The sequence below is a fragment of the Phacochoerus africanus genome, chromosome 9, assembly GCF_016906955.1.
Source record: "Phacochoerus africanus isolate WHEZ1 chromosome 9, ROS_Pafr_v1, whole genome shotgun sequence".
In the NCBI taxonomy this organism is placed as follows: Eukaryota; Metazoa; Chordata; class Mammalia; order Artiodactyla; family Suidae; genus Phacochoerus; species Phacochoerus africanus.
Genome location: NC_062552.1, coordinates 86,052,106 through 86,075,227, shown reverse-complemented (window position 1 = coordinate 86,075,227; position 23,122 = coordinate 86,052,106).

Genomic DNA, 23,122 nt, shown 5'->3' with positions numbered 1-23,122 from the left:
AATTTTTATTGTGATCTGAAGCACATGACCTGGATTGAATCCTTCCTCTATCACTCAAGGGCTGCATGAGCTTAGACAAGTTCTTACCATCACCAAGTCTCAGTGTCATTGTAGAATAGCATAATATAACTGATTTGGGAGGCTAATATGAATATGAAATGAGAGAGTACATAAAGCTACTGGTACAGTGCCTGGCATGGAGCAGTTGCTTGCAAGCAGAAATATGGCTTGGATATTCAACTCGCCATTTGCATTTGGCAACAGGGGGAAGAAAGGAAACCTGAGGATTTGGAGCTGAGTGTGCAACCACCTGGGACCATGCACATTCTTGATAGAATAACTGTTTCTGCTCACCTCTCAGTGGAAGAGCTGAAAGAATCAATCCCACTGCTCAAGTCACTTACATACATGGAGCAGCAGCAAAAGCTGAATCAAACAAACAAACTGCTAAACTTGGAATGAGATTTTGGGGGAGCATTTTATTTTTTATTATTATTATTATTATTTTTTTGTCTTTTTGCCTTTTCTAGGGCCACTCTCACGGCACATGGAGGTTTCCAGGCTAGGGGTCCAGCCAGAGCTGTAGCCACCAGCCTACACCAGAGCCACAGCAATGCAGGATCTGAGCTGCGTCTAAGACCTACACCACAGCTCATGACAATGCCGGATCCTTAACACACTGAGCAAGGGCAGGGATCAAACCGGCAACCTCATGGTTTCTAGTCAGATTCATCAACCACTGCGCCACGATGGGAACTCCCTGGGGGAGCATTTTAGCCATAAGCTTATAGACTTCTACTCTTAAGCAGTTCAAGAGGTCAGTTGATAAATGTGTATTAAACATCCACTCTATGCCAAGGATGCAAATATAAAGAAAATACAGAGCCTCCTCTTGAGAAGAGACAGGGATGCCATGAGGAATGGAAAGATGAGCCTTCATATCACTGCCCTAGAAGCATCAGTCCAGTAGCAGGCTGAGTTGAAACAGTCATTCATGGATATCTGGTCAAGCAGAGAAATGTTGGGGTGACAATATCATCCCATCTAACTAAATGCATTGAAACAGTTGCAAAAAACAAGTTTTCAATAATCTTCTTAACAAAAAGTTGCCAGTTTTTCTTTGGATTTGTGGATTGAACACGTGGTATTTTAACTTTATTAAACTTTATTATCATAAGAGAAGTATCAAGACACTATAATCACTTTCTTGTATGAATCTGATATTTTTTTCTTTTTATGGCCACACCTGTATATGGAGGTTCCCAGGCTAGGAGTTAAATCAGAGCTGCAGCTGCCAACCTACACCACAGCCATGGCAACACCTGATGAGCACTATATCTGTGACCTACAATGCAGCTTGCGGCAATGCTGGATCCTTAATCCAATTAGCAAGGCCAGGGATTGAACCCGCATCCTCATGGATACTAGTCTGGTTCTTAACCTGCTGAGCCACAACAGGAATTCCAAATTTTATTTTTATTTTACTTTCCCTAGTTAAGAAATTTATAGTAAGTGATTAAAAAAAAGTAACCTCCCAATTTAGAAATGGCATCAACCACCATTTACTTTATTTAGAGGGACAGGTTGGATCAAGGAATATAAGAAAATATGGAATTAAAAAGAATTGATTTACAGCATAGAAAACAAACTTATGGTTACCAAAGGGGAAGGGCGGGTGGAGGGATAAATGAGGAGTATGAAATTTACGTAAAGAAAGAAACACTTTACTAGCACATGAGTTTGTTCTCTAAAATTTTAAAGTATCTCTGATTTGGTTTTCATCTGTTCTTTCAGATCCACAGGTTATGTCTGAAGAATTATGGCATATAATGTCAATGATTGCTCCAGAACCTTAAATGCTGAAACAAAGAGGCCATAATTTTAATATTTTTAGTAATTCAGTGTTTGGCATTAGGGTTTCTGGATCTAGAAAATTCGTTTGCCCTCTATTCCCACCACCCATTTCCCAGTGTGCAAATATAGAGAAAGTTGAAAGTGAGTTCAGGTTCTTAAGATAAACAGCTAGGTAGGCAAGCCCAGTCCCACATCATTTCTTCCTAAAGTAGACTCTATCTGCTGAAGTTCACCCTCCCAGTTTGTGTGGATATTGTCAGCATTATTACAACACTTTGGGTTTATTTGAATGCAACATGGTTCAAGCTGAGAACATTTTTATATGCCATTCCCCCCACTGCTTCTCTCTTCTCTGTCCCTCCCCCCTCCTGTGCACACCCTGGCTTCAGTTGCCATGGTCAGACTTTAAAAACATTTCAGACTTAAAAGGTTAAGATCTAAGGGCTGCTGATTTTATCTTGGCTTTTAACTAACACAGGCAGGTGGATTAGAGATATGTGTACAATCCCTACTCTAGACACTTGGGTAAATATGCACAAGTGCTGGGGCAGCCGAGGAAGCAATCCGATGTTATTGTCTATTAATTCCAAAGTGGAGATTAAAGAAATCAGTAGTGTAAATATCAAAAAGGATTTCCACTTACATATAAGAACATTACTCAAGCAGTCTGCTTGTTCCAAATTATATGAAGGCTTTTTGCTTTAAGAAAAGTGTGAATTTGTTTTCACTTGAAATTTGCATATTTTTTGGTCTCTCTTTGTCTGCAAGGGGGGTGCTAACCTAACCAAGAATTCTGTTCACATGCTAGCAATTTGTGCGGCTGAGAGTTTCCACCACGTAGTTTTACCACAATAACACATATTTGCCAGAGTTGTTAGTAGAATCAAATTTTATTTTTGTTTTAGTCTCTTCTTATGCAATATTTCCTAGAAGTGCCAAAATACATGGTGAGGGAAGCTGTGTGTCAAGTTCAGAGAATTTCTAACGTTAGACAGTATAAAATCCCCACCTCTTTCAGCTGGCTTTCCCTCTAAGTTTCAGAATCCAGGCTGAAGTTAAGCCACCTTGTGCCACCACAAATGAATACCATCTGAAGGCTAGAGAAGTTAAACACAAACCCAGCGATTTGCTGCAAGTGGGCTGGGACAGACGTTCCAAAGCTGTGCTTCAGGGAGGAAAACGTCAATTAAAGTGCAGGTGCCCCAATTTCAACAGAAGTCATCAAGAATCACCATTAGCTTTTATTATACGATACGTGCATTTAAAAATACACACAGGCTCACACAGCTTTTTAATCAGCCTCATGGCACAGCCAAATAAGTAAGGAAAAGTTTCAGAATTTTCAGAAATTGGAATGAGGTGAATTTTCACCCTGATTTCCAAGACCCTAATCACAGATCTCCGGCCATCTTTAGAAGATGAACCCACTCACTCAGAATAGAGTCTAACAGAATCCACAGCTACTTTGTAATTCTCTTCTGATTGATTATGGCCCCTCCAAAAAGAGAAAAATAATATATTATCAAAAATGTTATGGACCAGAATATAGGATATCACTATAGCAATACTCAAACAACCAGCCAATTCTAACTAGAGACTTGGTCAATCCAGTGAAAAATATACCTTAAACCTATTTTTGGTAGAAGTTAGAGCAAAGGTCAGAGACCATTCAAAAAAGGAACACCCAGTGACTGACCCATAAGTTTCCAGAAGGGGCTTTTAGAAATCTTTCCCCTTCAAAAATACAGCTTCATATACTCCACCTATTGGAGTCCAGTATGGACAAACACAGTTACTGATTATTGTTTTAATCAGAAGTCTTCTCTTTTTGCCCTAAGGCTAGTTCATCATTTCTTCACATTTTGTGTGAACATCTTTCATGCAATTAGCATGGACTTGTCTAGAGAACAACCAAATGGGATGAATAGCACTGAAGAAAAGAAAGTTATAATTAGGAGTTTGGGGGGAGGGTAGGGAAGTTAATTTGGGGACAAGAGTACTTCAGGAAAGAGGAGAACCAGGTAAGGTGTAGCAATAGGGGGCTTTGTTGTTTCAAAGGGCTGGGGGCCAGGAAAGGGGCAACAGGAAGGGAGAAACATGAACAGAAATAGGGCCAGGTGAGTACACAGGACTACCTTTCTCTAGACTGAAATTTTGCCAAGGATTCAGTTCCACCTTTTGTTGTTTAAGTCATTTGTTCTTCTAATTGCTCAGTTTGAAACAAATATTAAAAAACCTAGTCAATATACTAGCATTTTAATTTGCAATTGTACACATCAAATTTCTCACATGAGTCATCATTTCATTCCGCCTTCATTTCCTCACTGCAGTACAGATTTGTTAATGAGCTTGACAAATGTCCCAGCCTAGTAGGCAAAGACATTCATTTGATTATTTTAGCATCAGAAATGCAGTAGGCTGCATGTAAATAGGCCAGGAGGTGATTCTGGAAAAGATGGAAGGGTAGACATGTCTCACAAAGATTTCTCTGAAAACCATGCCAAATGTAATCTTTGGCAAGCTTGACATGAATGTGGCAAGCCAGTGTTGAATCCTAGGAAAATTCTAAAAAAGTAAAATTTTGTAATTCTTCCATTTTTATTTGAAAGTTAAGATTAGTATTATTCTCACCTTTGCAAAATAAACAGGAAAAAAGCAATAAAAAATACTGTTGAAAATTTTCTCAGTTTAATATCAGACCCATGAAGAATACCATGTTATTTATATTTATTCAGGTGTGTGTTTTCAAATTAAATCAGAAAATAGGATTTGCAGCAAAGAAGCCTGCTAGTATCCATGAGGACTGGAGTTCAATCCCTGGACTTTCTTAGTGGGTTAAGGATCTACAGTTGCTGTGACTGTGGTATAGGCTGGCAGCTGTAGCTCTGATTTGATCCCTAGCCTGGGAATTTCTATACGCTTCAGGTGTGGCTCTAAAAAGCAAAACAAAAAAACAAATAAAACAAACACAACGCAGACAATAAATGTAGGGATATACTCTTGCACCAAAAAAATTTAATTTACTTTAGAACATAAAATATATTAGATGACTCCCTTATTTTTGTGCAGATATTGTCTTTTTACTGAAAGTTATGTTTAGAAGCCCAATTAAGATCTACATGTATTTTAACACTCGTTCACAAAATCTAAAATAAAAAATAATGTAATTTTAATCATTGTGAAGTTTCTGTTGGTAGTTTCCCCAAATTTCAGACACAGGAAGAAACATCAAAGAATGGAAATACAATTGTAGAACTCTCAGGGTGTTTTGGGGGTGAGTGTCTTGGGGGGAGAGAGTGAGGAAAAAGAGTGGTAAAATCAGTCTTTGTGACAAGTGATTAATAGTTCAAAGTCCTGATGGCTTTTCTATGAAGAACAGACCCAAGGGGGAACAGTGTGAAATAAAACAGAGATCCTCAATTAGCTTGTCTACACTCTCTTCGGGGTTCTGATGGAGTACACTCTCAATGTGGAAGGGCATTTCAAGTCCCAAGCTCTCCGTGCACCCCTCATATTTGGGTGTCTCTGGTTTCTAGAATCAGAGCACCTGGATTCTGTTTGATAATTGCATATCTCTCTGAGCAGCAAGCAGAGACATTTTTATAAAAAGAGCGTATGTGGGCAATGCCATGTAGCTGAAAGAGTATTCCTTTCTAGTCCCGTGACTCTGGGACAAGTCATTTAACTTTTCCTAAGCCTTAGTGCTTGCATCTGTAAAATGGATATGTTATCATGCCATAGGATGAGGTTCATATGTGAAACATATCAAAACCTGTAAGGCATTATCTGCATGGGTGGAATTGTTATTATTCCAGATTTCTCTCTCTGCTCTGTTTAGTTCATATGTACCTACAGCTAAACAGAAAAACCAGGACATGTGTTTTGTCTATTACAAAGACTCACTTGCGGATTCAATTTCACTGCCCTCCATGTTGAATCCTTCCCTTTGTCTGCTTTTCAGGACATGTCACAACCAAGCAGGTTCAAAGAACCCAGTAAACTAAAGACAACTGAAAAAAAAAAAAAAAGAAAGAAGTATATCCATCAGTACAAATCTTAAAAAAACAAAAACAAAAACCCATAAACTCTCACTAGCTTTCTACCACTAGACAACCTCTCTGAGACTCAACTCAAACTCAGTGAAAAAACAAAACATTTCTAGAAAGCAGGCCTCGACCTCAAATATGCACACTCTTTAAGCAAAAACCAAAAAACTTTCAATAGCCAAGTCAACTTTAAGTCAAAATCAATTGATGGATTAGGAAGTGATTCCCAAAACAAGGGGCTACAAAAAAACAAACCAAAAAAATCCCCTCCCTGTGCACCTGCTGGAGACGCTGTGTTGCAAGCTCCACATTTCAAGCCTAACCTATATTTGATATGGTGTTGTTGCAGCTGTGGGACCAGGGTGGTTTATTTAAGTGGCTCCAAATGCCTGTCAGCGTGGCAACCAGCTGAATACATAAAACAGGCTCTCCAAACCCTTTATGGCCCAGGGTCAGAGTAAATGGAATAATAAAATCCAAATGCTTTTGTCTCATTTTCCATCACCCAACCCTTCTGCATAAATCTGCAGCTTCGCAGTGACCTTCGTGTTCCGTATGGGATGAGGCCGCGGGTTGGCGATACATTTGGTCTGCATCTTAGGTCTTTAAAAGCTTTTTCCAATTAATTTTAACTGGCTTCCATAAGGATCAAGTACAGCTTCCTCCCTCCCACCACCCTTCACTCCCACCTTTTAACCAGCCAAGTGACAGAATGCTCTAGAGTAATAGGACAGGTATCAACCCAGTTATGCCCCAGATCACCCAAGACAAAATTTGATCCCAAGTCCCAGGACACCTGAAAGGAGCAACATATCCTATTTCCAAACCACAGAGATCAACGTGGGTTTTATTTGATCTCTACACAAAGTGGGGAAAGTATTTCCAAGTCCTATTGGAACTCTGAAGATAAAGATTTTTGTCTTTGGAGTCAGTGGAAAGACATTTCCTGTCCATTTATTTGTGTAGGTATTTGGAAGCACAAGATGGAAAACTGCTATGTCTGGTAGGCTTGTCATCTTCACAAAACTAGGAGAGGAATGAAGAGTGACTAGCAGAGGACCTGGACAGGGAGAGAGGGATGGAAGAAGCAGGTCCTGAAAAACTATGACTTGGAACCTCTTCCTGGAAGCACCTTCACTGGTCCCTGAACTGGAGGAAGAAACCAACAGCTCAGAATGGAGCAACAGAAAGCATGTTTATTTTCATCACCAGAGAGTTCAGTTTCATGCCATACATTTATTGACCATGTCATTTCTTTGTGTTAGCAGTGATTCAGATCTAGATAAGACACAATTCCTCTTGTCCTACATTCACCATCTTCTTGGAAATGTGACAGTCACAGAATTTGATTGAAAACAAATGCGATTCTTATCCAAAAAGATTATAACATGGAAGGAGGCGAGCATTTAAATTAGAACTTTGAATTCTTTACTCCCATCAACAATTTGGATTCCCTAATCATTCCCTCCATGCTGGCCCCGCCTCTCATCACAGTGGAAAGCTTCCACTTCCATTTTAGCTTTGTTCTTTCCCTTTTCTTTCCTAGTTCTAAAATTTTATTTCCTTTTTTATTTATTTATTTTTAAATGATTTTTTCACTATAGTTGGTTTACAGTGTTCTATCAATTTCTACTGTACAGCAAATTTACCCAGTCACAGATATATATATATATATACACACACATATATATATACACATTATTTTTCTCACATAATCCTTAGTCACTTATGATGGAACATGATGGAGGATAGTGTGCTAAAAAGAATTTCCCTTTCTTATATATGTCCCAACTCTTCCATATTTTGGCCTCCAGAAACTACAGGGAATGTATAAAAAAAGGAAACCTCAAAACTAAACCTGAAAATATATTTATCTAAAATGTCTACTGTAGTGTCTAAACCTAAGAATGTTGGAGCAGAAAGTGGTCCTGGAATTCATTTGGTTTTGATCTTCTTCATTTGGTAGGCTTAAAGAAAAACTGAGGATATAGGTCCTAAGCAAAATATATGTTATCCAAAGGCATACAACCAGTTAGTGAAAGGGCTGAGTGAACATTTTCTGCAACAGCCACACATTCAGCTTTTACTTAGAACTGGAACTAAGCTAAGTACTTTCTAAATGGAGTTTTGTTAACTACCAACTTTTCTGCCAGGGGATTGAGCCTGGGTCATCATACTTCATTGCTTACTATTCCACACTTAACTGCTGGGAATGGGTTAAGTGTGAAGGAAAAAGAACATACTTGAAGATGACATTTTCCTTGTTTTGATGGCTGATGAACTAAATAAAACAGAAAAACCTGAATCAAGCTTAGGAAAAGAGGTCCCCTAAACTAAAATTAATATCATCCCCATCATCTAAGTTTTATCTATATAAGAACTTGGAGTGATGGCTTGAAAGGTCTAAAGTATGAATGCCAGAAAAGAGATTTCAACGTAATTTTTTTAAAAATTGATTAAAAGGCTTACCTTTATCCCTGAGATTATTTAATAAGAATTTATTTGAAGAGTTCCTGTCATAGCTCAGTGGAAACAAAACTGACAAGCATCCATGAGGATGCAGATTCAGTCCCTGGCCTTCCTTGCTCAGTGGGTTAAGGATCTGGCATTGCCATGAGCTGTGATGCAGATCACAGATGGAGCTCAGATCTTGCGTTGCTGTGGCTGTGGAGTAGGTCAGCAGCTATTTCAACCCCTAGCCTGGGAACCTCCATATGCCATGGGTGTGGCCCTAAAAAAAAAAAAAGACAAAAAAAAAACAAAAAAAGAATGTCTTTGATAGAAACACTAATGGTCCCACTTAAAAGACAAGGCTGGACAGTCAAAAGCAATGGTATGAAAAATGTATCTTGTGTTTTGCTGCTTTGCAGGGAGTTTACCCACAAACAATGAAATAATGGAATCCTATAGTCCTTGAATATCTTCTGAATCTACCCATTAATTCTTCTTCATTCAGGCTCACGATGGATAATTCCATTGGAATGAGACTTAAAAGCTTTATTTTTTCTTTCTAGGCAGCCACTAAATTTCTTCTATTTGTTTTTGTTATGCTTTAAAAAATAATTTGTACTTTTTCTTTGGTTTTAACAGCTCATTTTTTCAAAAAGTTTTTATTATACTTTCCAAAAGCATCAATATGGAATTTTAAGGCTAGCTCTGTGGTATCATGAAAAGAGCATGGAGTTTCAGTGAAAATACCTCTGGGTCCAAAATCCACTTGAACAAACCTGAACAGGTTTATCTAAAAACTCTCTGATCATCAGTTTCTTCATCTTTGAAAAGTGGATAATAAAACAGACCTTGCAAGACTGTCAATAAGGATTATAGGAGATAGCATAAATTATGGATGGATGGCCTAAGTAATGGGTACATAGCAACAAATATGCCCCCAAAATCTTTCCCTCCTCCCTCCCTATTCCTCTCACTCCTCTCTCTCTCTTAAACACACAAACACACACAAATGTGTGGTTTTATTCCTATCTTCTTTTTCCATGTAATACTCAACTATTGGCAGGCATGGGCTATTTTGCCAGGTTAAATACTCTCAGTTACTTTGACTATCTCATATTCCCTCAATACCTAGGTCTCCTCTGGGTATCCTCCAATTTTTTAACATCTTTCTCAAAGAAATGAATGCAATTTTCATATGTGGGATAACTAACAGAGACAGAGCTAGTTAATAGGAAACTTTGCATTAATTCCACCTAAATTACATCAAAGTCTGGTAGCTCACTCTATCCAGAAAGAGCATGGCCAATCTATAACTTAGGGCAGTTCAAAGAAGAGTCAATATAATGCTCTCCCTTGGTCATGCCCTGGCATAGCCAGAGTTGACAGCATATTGTCCACATGAACAATTATAAGCACAAGTCCTGTCATTTCTGAATTTGAACCAATCATACCAGACCAGACACAACCAGACGCGACCAGACCAGACCAGACACGACCAGACGTGACCAAACCAGACCAGACACGACCAGACACGACCAGACATGACTGGACCATACCAGACCAGACCAGATCAGACTGGGCCAGACCGGATCAGACCAGACCAGACTGGACCAGACCAAACCAGACCAGACCGGACACGACCAGACATGACTGAAAACAACTGGACCAGACCAGAAATGACCAGACACGACCAGACCAGACCGGACACTACCAGATCAGACTGGATCAGACTGGACCAGACCAGATCAGATCTGAACAGACTGGACACGACTGGATCAGACCGGACCAGACCAGACCAGATACAACTGGATATGACCAGATCAGACCAGACCACACCAGGTCAGAACAGATCAGACTGGACCAGACTGGATATGACTGGACCAGACCAGACACGATAAGACCAGACCAGACCAGACCAGACACAACCAGATCAGACCAGATTACACACAACATGACCCAGACAATGACCACACCAGACCAGACCAGACAGGACCAGACACGACCGGACGTGACCAGACCAGACACGACCAGACCAGACCAGATCAGACATGACCAAATGTTGAATTTTTTTTTTCCTGACCACACCCCCAGCAAGTGAAAGTTCACCAGGCCAGTGATCTAATCCTCACCACAGCAGCAAAACCTGAGCCACTGCAGTGACAACACTGGATTTTTAAAGCACTGTGTGCACCACAAGAGAACTCTAGAAAAACAGCTGGAATGCAATCCTGACATGCTGATTCCAGGGCTACTTTTAGAGTTGTGATTTTTATGTTAAGTCTAAGAAATTTAGAGAAATTAAATATGAAATTGCTTTTAAATGGATTTCTCTGGAAAGGCTTGATGGTGTGGGACACTGGTATTGCCTAAAGCATTTCTGCTAAAACTAAAATGTTTAGGTTCCAACACTTAATTTGATGTGTTGCACAGAAAATTTTAAATAAAAACCAGAAATCTCAAAGTGGTCATCCCCTCTCCGGCCTGAGTGTGTCTGTGTGTGTGTGTGTTTGATTGTGTGGTTATATGTACAATTTTGTGTGTGGAAATGTGTGTAGCTGTGCGTCAATGTAGTTTTGTGTGTGGTTGTGTGTGTATGTGTACATTTTCATTTACTCATTTAAGTTCACATGTTTCAAACTGGCATGATGCAGCTCCAGTAACACCCTGATGTTGCATAGTGCTCACAGATTTTGAAATTTTGTCTCCTTTTGTCTCTCTTTTTATTTGATATATTTAGGATAAAGAAAAAAATCTGTCAGCAAATAGTTGGCTATGGATAGAATTTCATTTTATAGATCATTTTTAATTATATTTGTTTTAATTTAGGAAGATTTTGAATAAAAGTAGAGTTCCACAGAAATGACAGGACAGTGTCAGGTCAAAGGCTGGGATGTGCTATCTCACCCCTGCTCTAGCTTAACTTGCCCTGTTTGGCTAATGAAGGACTCTGTGAATTTCAGTATCTCACATAAAGTAACTAATGTTGAGTCCTTATTAGGTGTCAAGAATTTTACCTTAAAGATCTCAGATAAAGTCTCCCAAAGAAGCTGTAGAGTAGGAATTATCAAACTCATTTCGACATATGGTCAGAATGTACAACACTAATGTATAATATGGACTTGGGGTGATTATGACGTGCATTGTAGGCTCATCAATTATAACAAATGTACCACTCCGGTGGGGGATGTTGGTAATGGGAAAGGTTTACTTCTCAGGGTATGGTGGGTGTATGGGAACTCTCTGAACTCTTCTCCCAATTTTGCTGGGAAGCTAAAATTGCTCTTAAAAAAATAAAGTTTATGAATTAGAAATTCAAGTTTTCTTTCCCTCATTTCAATAACCACTTTATGATATCGAAAATAAAAGAGAAGGAATTATTTAAATGTGAAAAAGATACGACTTTGGTGACGGGTTAAACTCTGGTTGCCTAATGCCCACTCTGCTCATGCCTCATTCCTGGACAGGGACTGACTTGTTGTCTTCCAATACAGTCTTCTGAGTCAGGGTATGTGCTGGTAGTCTGTCATGCAGCCTGATGGTCATGCTCTCTGTCATTGCTGTGCCTCTTCAGCTGGTCTATGTCAGAAGCCTAGTGCTTCTGGAGTCTCTGGCTGCCCAGATCTAGGGTGTTGGTCATCCAGGAGCTGCTTCTGGAGTCTCTGGCTGCCCAGATCTAGGGTGTTGGTCATCCAGGAGCCAAACCTCTGGCCAGAGTCCAATAAAGGGCTGAAAGTATAAGGGGAGAATGGGGAAGGGCCTTAAGAGGATGAAGGAAGATGGGAAGGAGAGGAAGATATTTGCTGAGATTTAGAGATTTACTAAGTGCCAACAGTCAAAAGTACTGTGTCCCCATCTTCAGATCTCCCGAAGAAGTTCTACTCACTACCCACAGCACATGGATGGAGGTTTGGGGAACCTGGGACAAAGGCAAGCAGCAAGGAGCAGCTCTAAAGGGCGTATGGAATTGGGGCTTAATTGAGAGCATTTTTCCTCCATCAAATTGATGTTTTATTAGCCAGCCTCCAGATGCTTCTCCTTAAATCAGATTAATATCAAGTTTATTGTTCCATTTGAGATTGAGGGATGGAGAGAGTGATGGTAGAAGCAAACACATGTGACGTGTCCAGGATGCCCAGTGGGAAATCTCATCTGCAAAGGAATTTATGGGTGAGCCCTGTTGTGCATCGTGTCAGTCACTTTCAATTTGGAAGTTCTGACAGGAGAGGCTGGAAGACACTTCCTCTGGGAAGGGAGTAAATATGTGTGCATGGACTATTGACAATCTTGTCCAGACTACAAATTTTACCTATTCTACCTTGGCTGCATTATCCTTGAGAAACCTATACTTTTCTTAGGAAGACATCAGGAAGCCAGGCTGAAGCATATGATTAAAAAAGAAGTGTTACTTTTATAAGAGAATTCTAAGTAGAGAGCGAATGGCTTCCAAATGACATGGGCCAGCAGATGATATGAAATGGACACCAGACTCTCTTGAGAACAGGTGTTAGGTATCCAAGAACATCCCAAGAGACCACTCCTGCTCTCAACTACCAGAAGGGGGTTCTGGGGCCTTGTTCATGGGTGCTAATGAAATGGGTATAAATGACACTTGGGCTTCAGTTGTGTTTCAAAGTGATAGAACATAGCCACATCTGTGAAACTATGCCGAATGCTAAGGAGTGTGGGCACCATTCCTGAACCAAGCTCTCTAGGAAGTTATAATTCCTGGTAGTCAAGGGCATCAGAATGACAGACTTACACCTAAGGCCTTCCTTGGAGATGACACAGAAGGCTCAGAGCCTCTCTTGTGTCATATGGTCCACAGAGAATGAATCACCAGGACAAAAGTTCTTAGAAAACAGAACTTAAAGGCCAAATGTCCTGATAGAAATGGGAGGTGCTAATGCGGCAATAAGTTCAGCATGTATCTGATTTTTCAAGGCACGCACATCTCCATTCTGCTCAGAACTTGGAATGTTCCCAGGAACAGTTGGTGATGGAGTGGGGCATTTTCCATTTGGAGAGGTGATTTTTATTATTATTACAGGCTTTTTTCAGTATTACAGAAATTGGGGGGAGAAAAAGAAAAGGGACTAATCAAAAATGCTATTTACCAAACCACATTAGTCAAAATACTGCATTTTAAAACCCCTTAAGTTGTTATACATCATCATATAAGTCATAGCCAAGTAGTAATACAAATTCTTGAGAGTTATGTTGACATGGAATTTGTCAGCCGAAGTGCTGGAAAATTTACCTCTGCTCATATATCTGTAGTCATATCCGCCAAAGAAATTAACATATCATAATGCTAATATTTCAAGGTAATGTTTTCTCATGAGGATGCCATATTTTATCAGTTAATATCATCTGTGTAAAAAAACTATTCAATTACAGTATCAAGCTGTATATGATTAATATTGATTTCAGCACAGTAATGGTGACTTTGCAAGGCACGAGAGTCTTACAGTTAACTCCACAGTGAACCTGAGAAAAGAAATAAATTCATTTCTGCTAAGTAACTAAAAGGTGAGTGAATGTGAGACTCGTGGAAAAAAATTAATAGACCCACTGAGAGCCAGTCATCTTTACTAACGGTTCCAAAGTTTTGGAATTCTCCTGAGTCTTCAAGGCAGGGTTAGGAGCAGGGCTCTGTGGAAAACATCAGGGTGTGGGAGGGTGGAGATTGTAAGTGGGAAGAAGACTCTATAAAAGTACATGCAGGTAGGCTGCAAATATTCATCATGAAGAATTCAGGAAAATTGAAAAAGAAATACCTAGAATTTTTTTCTTTGCTGCCTGTTACCTTCACTTTTGTTTTCAGAATTTTCTTAACAACTCTTTGGTTCTCTCACTTCTTTACCGCCTCCTTTTTTTTTAAATGTATCATGTGTCTTTTACCCTCTACTTATTTTATACCTCCAAGCTTTCCTTCCTAACTCTAAAATTTACTCCTGAATTTTTACCTCTTCAGAAGGCTTCCTGACTGTTGAGGTACTTACAATAACTAGTGTGTCCTACATAAACTCAGGGCTCCTTCTCCAGTCTATTGCATTCATTTGTAAATTTGCTTGACTGTAACTCAAATGTGCTCAAGAAATATATGTGCCCATGGACTCAGTCCAGACCTAAAACAAGTGGGGGTGGTTATCACTGTGAGAGCCAGAAAATTCTGCTTTGCTCTACTTACAAAACCATTAATAGTAACATGTCATCTTGCATAAGCATGCCATTGGTCTTGAAGAAAATCAAGCTTTAGAAAGTGGCCACTATCATTTTGGTTTTGAACAAAAAGAAATGAGCTAGTTTCCTGCCACTTCTGAGTGTGAGGCACAATCAGAGTTATCAGAACATGAAGAAAATCCTCCATTAATCTGAATGCTTCATTGAAAGGTCAGGCCATGAACTCAAGAGACTTCTGAGTCTAAGTAATTGATAAATTAAGTGAGCTGAGTCTGTGGAAGACTACAAAGTTTTAAATGATCAGTAGTAAGGTTTTCCTTTATATAGGAATGATGTAGCATTATGAGATTTTTCTGAAAAGAAAAATCTAAATCTGGATTTCTATGTCTAATCTTTCAACTAAATATTGGAGATTTAGTCTGGCTCAAAAAATCCATATCTGCAGGCTGAATCTGGTTCACGGTTTGCAATGTGATATAGGAGTTGATTTTGAGTTCCCGTCATGGCACAGTGGTTAACGAATCCGAACCATGAGGTTGCGGGTTTGGTCCCTGTCCTTACTCAGTGGGATAAGGATCCAGCGTTGCCGTGAGCTATGGTGTGGGTTGCAGACATGGCTCGGATCCCGCGTTGCTGTGGCTTTGGCATAGGCCGGTGGCTACAGCTCTGATTCGACCCCTAGCCTGGGAACCTCCATATGCTGCAGGCGCGGCCCAAAGAAATAGCAAAAACACCGAAAAAAAAAAAAAAGGAAAGAAAGAAAGACTACTAAGACTCAGGTAAGAGCAGTATTTTCACCTGAGGCTGAAGCTGCTTGGCTCCACTCAATCCCACCTCCACATGCTCCATAATTCTATCAGTGTGGGGAAAGCCATGAAAACCAAGAGTTTCACTGACAAAGAGAACTGACTTGGAGTAGGACATGGAAAACCCCACATGTAGAAATTTCACTGGCAAACAAAACGAGAAGACCGGTGTTGCAGGAGATTGCAATTGCATTCTGGGTGGGGCAAGCAAAAAGATGTCAACCAGAAATTTGCCAGTAAGATCTCGGGAGTAAGACAAACATAGTGAGTGTGTGAAGTGCCCACATGACCCTGGCAATAGGGAAAAGGCTACACATCTGCTCAAGGCTGCACACTTACCAGCAAAACTAGAGAGGCCTTCAACTATTACCATATCTTTGGCTGAAGCTGAAGGCTTGTGCATATATAAAGACCACATGGAAAACAAAAGCCAAAGGAGACTTAAACAAAATGAACTTTGAGTGAATTTCCTAACCCACATACAGGTCCATCAGCAAAGGGTGGAAGTCTTACTGGCTGAAGTGTTTGAGAACGACCCATGACAAATCAGTGAGTAAGCTGACCTTTGGAATCAGAACAGGTTTATAGACTCAGGACAACCTCTAGAAATGCAGAATTAAAAATAAAAACAAAATAAAATCAGCATCCATACCCTCTGTGAAAATTGGAATACAAAGAATTCTTTCTGAAAAAAAAAATCACTAAACAAACAAATAAAATAACAAAAACATGTTGTTTGTATGTCTGGGGACAGGGGTGGTCAGAATCTGGATCTGCTAAAATATATTATCCAACAAGGCTAGTCCTCTACAAAAATATATAAGATATGCAATAAAACATTAAACTCTGATCTTTTTGTGGGAAAAGCAGTCAATATAAACTATCTCTGAAGAGATCCAGATGTTAAACTCAACACACAAAGACTTAAAATGTGTACTTAAATAGTGACTTAATAACTCAAATAGTGACTTCACTATTATTTAGTCAAATAGTGACTTAAAATATGTACAGACAATTAGAGGAAACAATGCTTAAAGAATTAAAATATGAATAAAAATGAATGAAGCCTCAAGAGACCTATGAGACACCATCAAGCATATCAACATATATTTAATGGAAATCTCGGAATGAGAAAAGAGTGAGAAATAGTAGGAGAAAGCTGAAGAAATTATGGGTAAAAACTTCCCAAATTTGGTGAATAGACAGAGTACAGTAGAGTTTTAGGGCAGTGAAATTATTCTATATTATACTATAATGGTGACTATATGTCATTACTTATTTCTCAAAGACCATAAAATGTACAACACCAAGAGTTAACTCTAGCATAAACTCTGGAATTTGAGTAATGATAATATGTCAGTGTAGGTCCATCAATTGTAAAATATATACTGCTATGAGGTAGAGTGCTGATAGTATGAAGGGGAAAGGGGTATATGGGAATTCTCTGTACTTTCTCTTCAGTTTTGCTCTAAACCTAATACTACACTGAAAAAATAAAGTCTCTTTAAAAAAAAAAATCTAAACCTGATGAATAACTCTAATCCAAGAAGCTCAAGAAATTCTAAGTAGAATAAGCACAAATATCCACACCTATTCATATCTTAGTCAAATGGTTTAAAGACAAAGAGCATCCTGAGAGTAGTAAGAGAAAAATAACTTATCAAATATAACACACTTATAGAAAACAAAAAAAGATGGAAGTAAATTCAACCATATAATAATTGCTTTAAGTGTAAATGAGTAAATAATCTAATAAAAAGTCAGAGATCATCACACTAGATTAGCAGTAAAATCAAACCATATTCTATCTTAAAGAAACACACTTAGGTTTCAAAGACACCAATAGGTTAAAAGTAAAAGTTCGGGGAGTAGCTCAACAGTAAGGATGTGGGTTTGATCCCTGGCCTTGCTCAGTGGGCCAAGGATCCAACATTGCTGTGAGCTGCGGTGAAGGTTGCAGACATAGCTTGGATCTGGCATTGCTGTGGCTGTGGTGTAGGCTAGCAGCTGCAGCTCTGAATCGACCCCTAATCTGGGAACTTCCATATGCTGCCGGCGTGGCCCTAAAAAGAAGAAACAAAGAAAAGAAAGTAAAAGTTTGGTAATATATATCATGCAAACAGTAACAATAAGAGAGCTGGAATGGCAATTCTGGACAAAATACAGTATAGACAAAGTACATTTTAATATTAAAAAACATTCCTTGAGAAAAAGAAGGACATTTCCCAGTGATCATTTCTGGTCGATTCATCAAGAAGTTAGAAAAATTAAAGACATTTATGCACCTAACTAAATAGTCCCAAAATATAGGAAACAAAACTCAGTCTAGCTGAAAAAGAGATGGACAATTTCAACAATAATAGTTAGAGATTTCATTACTATACTCTCAGTAACTGATGGAACAACTAGACCAAATATCATTAGGGGTGTACAAGATGTGAATCACACTATCAGCTAACTTGACCTAATTGATATCTATAGAACACCTCAGCCAATTATTGTAGAATACACATTTAAGTTCCACCTTGGAACATTCACCAAGGTAGACCATGTGCTGGGCATAAAACAAGTCTTAATAAATTTAAATGGATTGGAATTACACAAAATAAATTTTATGACCTCAGTGGAATTCAAATAAAAGAAAAAAACAGAAAGAGATTTGAGGAATCCTCAAATTTTTGGAAATTAAACAAACACTTTAAAATAACTCATGGCTCAAAGAACAAATCATGAAGGAGATTAGAAAGTATTTTGAATGAATTACGTCAAGTATATATATGCCTATATTACAAAATAATAAAATTCAAAAATCAATACCTATGTTACATTATAAAAATCTAGAAATGTTTATCATACCAAAGTCAAAATCAATAGAAGGAAGGAAATATAATAAAGATTAAATTAGACCTCAAGTAAATAGAAAATAAAAATAAAAATAGAAAAAAAAGGAATTAGTTTTTTGAAAAGATCAACACAATTGAAAAATTTGTTGCTAAACAAGAACAAAAGAGGAAAACACAAGTTTTCAATTATCAGGAATAAAAGAAGAGACGTCATTACAAATCCTCTGAAAATTAAAAAGATTGAGTATATACTATTAAAATTGCATGCTAAAAATAGATGGCATAAATGAAATAGATAAATTCCTAGACACACATAAATTCCCAAAACTATTTCAAAAAAAAAGATCAGAAAATCTAAGCAGACCTATAAAAATTATATTAGTAATTTAAAACTTTTGCACAAAAAATCTCAAATATAGGGGGCTTGGCCATGAATTCCGTTAAATACTTAAATAAATAATATTAATGTTTATACAAAAGACATTTCATATATAAGTTGTTAATAGGTATATAAAGAAATAGATAAGTTTTTAGTAGGTATGAACAGTTGATCAATACCACTAGTAGCCTGGAAAAGGCAAGTTAAAATCAATGAAATACCAACTCACATTCATTAGGATAGCTATAATTAAACAACAGACAGCAGCAATTGTTGGCAAGGATGGGGAGAAACTGGAAAACTCATTCACTGATGAATGGGTAATGACAATGTTTTATACAAATAAATACTATTCAGCAACAAGAAGTACTGTTATATAAAACAACATTCATGAATCTCATTATGCTAAGTGAATAAAACCAAATGACACAAAAAGAGAGAGAGAGAGAGACTATATATTGTATAATTCCATTTACATTAGAGGTCTAGAAGAGGTAAGTCTATAGGTACAGAAAGCAGATTCTTTGTTGTCTGCCTCTGTGAGTGGGAGCAGGGATTGACTAACTGCCAATAGTTATTCAGGATCATTTTGGGTGATAAAAATATTCTAAAAGTGGATGATGATGCACTTAAAATTGGTGAATGCTATATTGTATAAATGAAATCTCAATAAACCTTCCTAAGAAAACAACACGAAGGAGATTAAATTTGTTTGCTGCTTTACTTTGTAGAGTAAATAATCAATGTGCACTGAATATCTTTAAGAGAGGACTAGATTACAGGCCAGTTCCCAAACACTATATACAAATATATCAAATGAAACGTATATGTAATATGTGTAATATACAGCATGATATGATATAATAGACAACATATAATAGTATATACATATGTGTGTAATATTACATGTATATAGTTTCTTTTGTTTTGTTTTGTTTTGTTTTGTTTGTCTTTTTGCAATTTTGAGGGCCACTCCTGCAGCATATGGAGGTTCCCAGGGTAGGGGTCGAATCAGAGCCGTAGCCACCAGCCTACACCAGAGACACAGCAACGCGGGATCCAAGCCGCATCTGCATCCTACACCACAGCTCATGGCAACACTGAATCCTTACCCCGCTGAGCAAGGCCAGGGATCAAACCCATAATCTCATGGTTCCTAGTCGGATCTGTTAACCACTGAGCCATGACAGGAACTCCCGTATATAGTTTTTGAAAAGCTTCTTTGTTGTAATTTTCTCTTCCATTTCTGATACATAAGGTAGTTCATGTTTCTGAGATACTTGAGATACACTTTATAGCAGTCAGTATTAAGCTTCATCCAGGTCTCTGGCTCTCCCCCTTTTCTAGGTTGTCACATGCACCATGTGATTGCTCTGGCCCTCAAAAGGTGAGATGAAGTATGACACTTCTGAGTGGAAAGCCTTTAAAAGCAGCATGTGACACTCCAAGTTTTCTTCCCCTAAATATGGTATTGAGATGATGATGTCATCAGATGGTGGAGCATTAGTGTACCTGGCTTATGAGAGTATAAATAAAAGAAGCACCTCCTTGCCAATATTCTTTGGACAAGAAAGATGAGACAGAAATATATTCTCATTGTTTTTAGGTCCCTGAGATTCCTGGATTCTTTGTTACAGAAGCATACCTAGCTTATCCTTACCAGTTAATGCTCCAAGTTCATCTAAATTAATAAAGATAACATTAAGAGAAATTAAGAAATATGAGGAGCTATTTTTTTTCATCCAGGTCCCTTCAATTAGTGTACCCATTTTAAATAATACATGTCTATGATTTGTGAACAATTTTGCCACAGTCATCCCTCTCCTGACTAGGCACTTAGAGACAACTTACTTTATTATAGGTCTTCAGTTATTTACAAAAAAAATAAGTCCTATTTGACATTTGAAGAAATTAAAAAGTGAAGAACATACATGCATTGCCCAAACTTACTGGTAGTTTTCAGAGCAGATTATAACTTTGGCTCTAAAATTGCCCTCAGTTCCCAGAGCCTGGTTATTCCAAGACAATGTGGGTCAGACATTCCCTCTGGGTCTGGGTGATAGGCAATAATCCTATGTTTCTAAGCCTTACTTGTGGAAAATGGAGCAGAGTGGATGCGGCTAATGATAGCAGCTATGCCACACTTGAGTCAACAAAAGATAAGCCCAGGGAATACTGAGTTTCGTTGGAATACCCCTGGGAGCACAGACAGCTCACCTCTGGAGTAAAGCAAAAATAGATGCAATGCTTAAGAGATGTAACAAGTATCCCGAGGGATCCACTAGTGAAATAGGCCTGCACATCCATTTTGAGCAAACATGCCTATGAATTCAGGAGAGTTTTGACATAGGCTAGTCACTAACATTTCTGTCCAATTCAACAAAAATGGGAAAATTGGTGATGCTTGCTCTGAGTCAAATGTGCCTTTCAGCAAACTCTAAGACACATGGAATGTTGGTCTAAATGAGCATCAGGAGATTCTACCCCAAAAGTCAGAAGCACACTTATGGTACAGCAAATGAAATGCTACACAAGTGGCCATTTTTATTGCAGTATAATCTATTGGGGTCTCCTCTCTGAGAAGGGTTCAGCTTGTTGGACGGTGTCAGAGACTCACCAGCCATAAACAGGGAAGAGGATGCTAAAAACAAAAAGCCCATCTTTATAAACTATAGTTTCTCTAATTATGGCACAATGATTAAGTACCTATCCTGCCGAAGCAGAGTGCTAAGCTCTTCACACACTTCATTTTATGTAATTCTCAAAACAATCTTAGGAGATGCATACTATTTCTATTTAACACATGGAAAAGCTGAGGCTAGCCACTATTTTGCTAAAGGACATGGTTAACCAGCAACTTCGAGGCTTAACCTAGTGACCCAAGAGGTGCACCTCAGGAGTACTGGTTGTCCTCAGTGTCCTCACAAACATAGTGGATATTGGGATTTATTTTTTGAAAATTCAACTTAGGAGCCGTCTTTCAAAATCCAAATGTTTGGCTTCTAAGGGAAAATCTGATGACTCTGCAAAGTTGGCCTGTGCTTCCACATGGCAGTTGCTTACTTGTGCTGATCAGTAGCTGTTTCCTTTGGACAGGGTGTGCCCCAGTTCTTCACAATCTTACCCAGTCTCTCACACTCTTGATCATTACCTGGCTCCCCATGGTTGACATCTGAGTTTGAACCCCCTGGTTTAAAGGCTTTGATGTGATAAAATGAGAAGTGATTCATTATGAGATGTTGTTCCTCTAACCTGGAGTTTCCCAACCTTGACGTTCTTGATCTTTTGGACTAAAAAACTCTTTGTTGTAGGGACTGTCCTATGTTCCGTGGGATGTTTAAAAGCATCCTGGGACTTTACTCAGAAGATACAAGTAGCACCATCTCACTTTCCTATTGTGAAAACCAAAAGTATCTTTCCACATTGCCAAATATGCCCTGGACAACAAAATCACCTGTAGTTAAGAACTTTATTCTTTGCAACACACTCTTTTTTTGAGGCTCAAAACACTTAAAAATAGTCAAGAATTGGGTCTGTTTTGGAGTAAATATAATGCACCATTGCTGATTTCCTGTTCCTTAAAATCTATTATGACTTATGTATGATGTTTTATTGGGAGGAGCTGGTGTTTGGGTACTTTCTGTGCTATTTTGTGATTTCTTATGTCTTTAACTCTTAAAAATAAAAGAAATGGTTGAGCAAGTACTGAATCAAGGAACACATGATGAAATGTAGACTCTTTTTAATTTTTAATCTTCTATGTTTGATTTCCTTGGGAGTAACAACTCTCAAAGTTATATTTCTCTATCCTGGGTACCTAATAGGTGTTTGAGATAGAAAATCTTCAGGAAATTTTTACAGGCTAGATATGTAAAAGGGAATCCACAAGAATTTGACTCATGTATGTTGGCCGTTCAGAAAACTCTTGAAGAAAATGAAGTCACTTTCCTTGATAAAGGGCTGGGCAAAGGAAGGCAACTGAGGAAATGCGAAAACGAACAATGAACAAATCTGGATTGCTCAACTTAGTTGATCTGTTTAACAGAGGGAAGCACATGTCAAAGTAGAGTCAGAAAGAAGTAGGGGGGGTTGCGGAAACAGCAAGCTGAAACAGAAAAGAAATTATTCCTATAATGATTCTCTGTCATAAACACATTTTGAACAGATTGTAAAAAGCAATTCAAGTGAAATTAGATTACAAAGAGCATGCAGTCCACTAAGTACAACTGTATTATGGAAACAGGAAATTAATTAGTCTGGGATATGGTATTTGCCCTCATCCTTAGGAGGTTGTCTTATTGGGAACTGTTTGGGTCTTTGCCTTATGATCCTGTGAGTTGTGTGTGGTAGCATAACATTTCTGGGCTTTGACACTGGCCCACCAGTACCCACTGCAATTGTCATTTAAGCTTTCGTTTCAGTCTGTGCAGTGACAACTGGATTCATGAGGGAATTCTTATGTTTTTAGGAGAAAACTAGTTACTTCCTGATCAGTATTCGTGTATGTAATTAGCTAGCACAGGCAGTGGTGTTTTAGTTAGGCCTGTATGAAATGGTCAT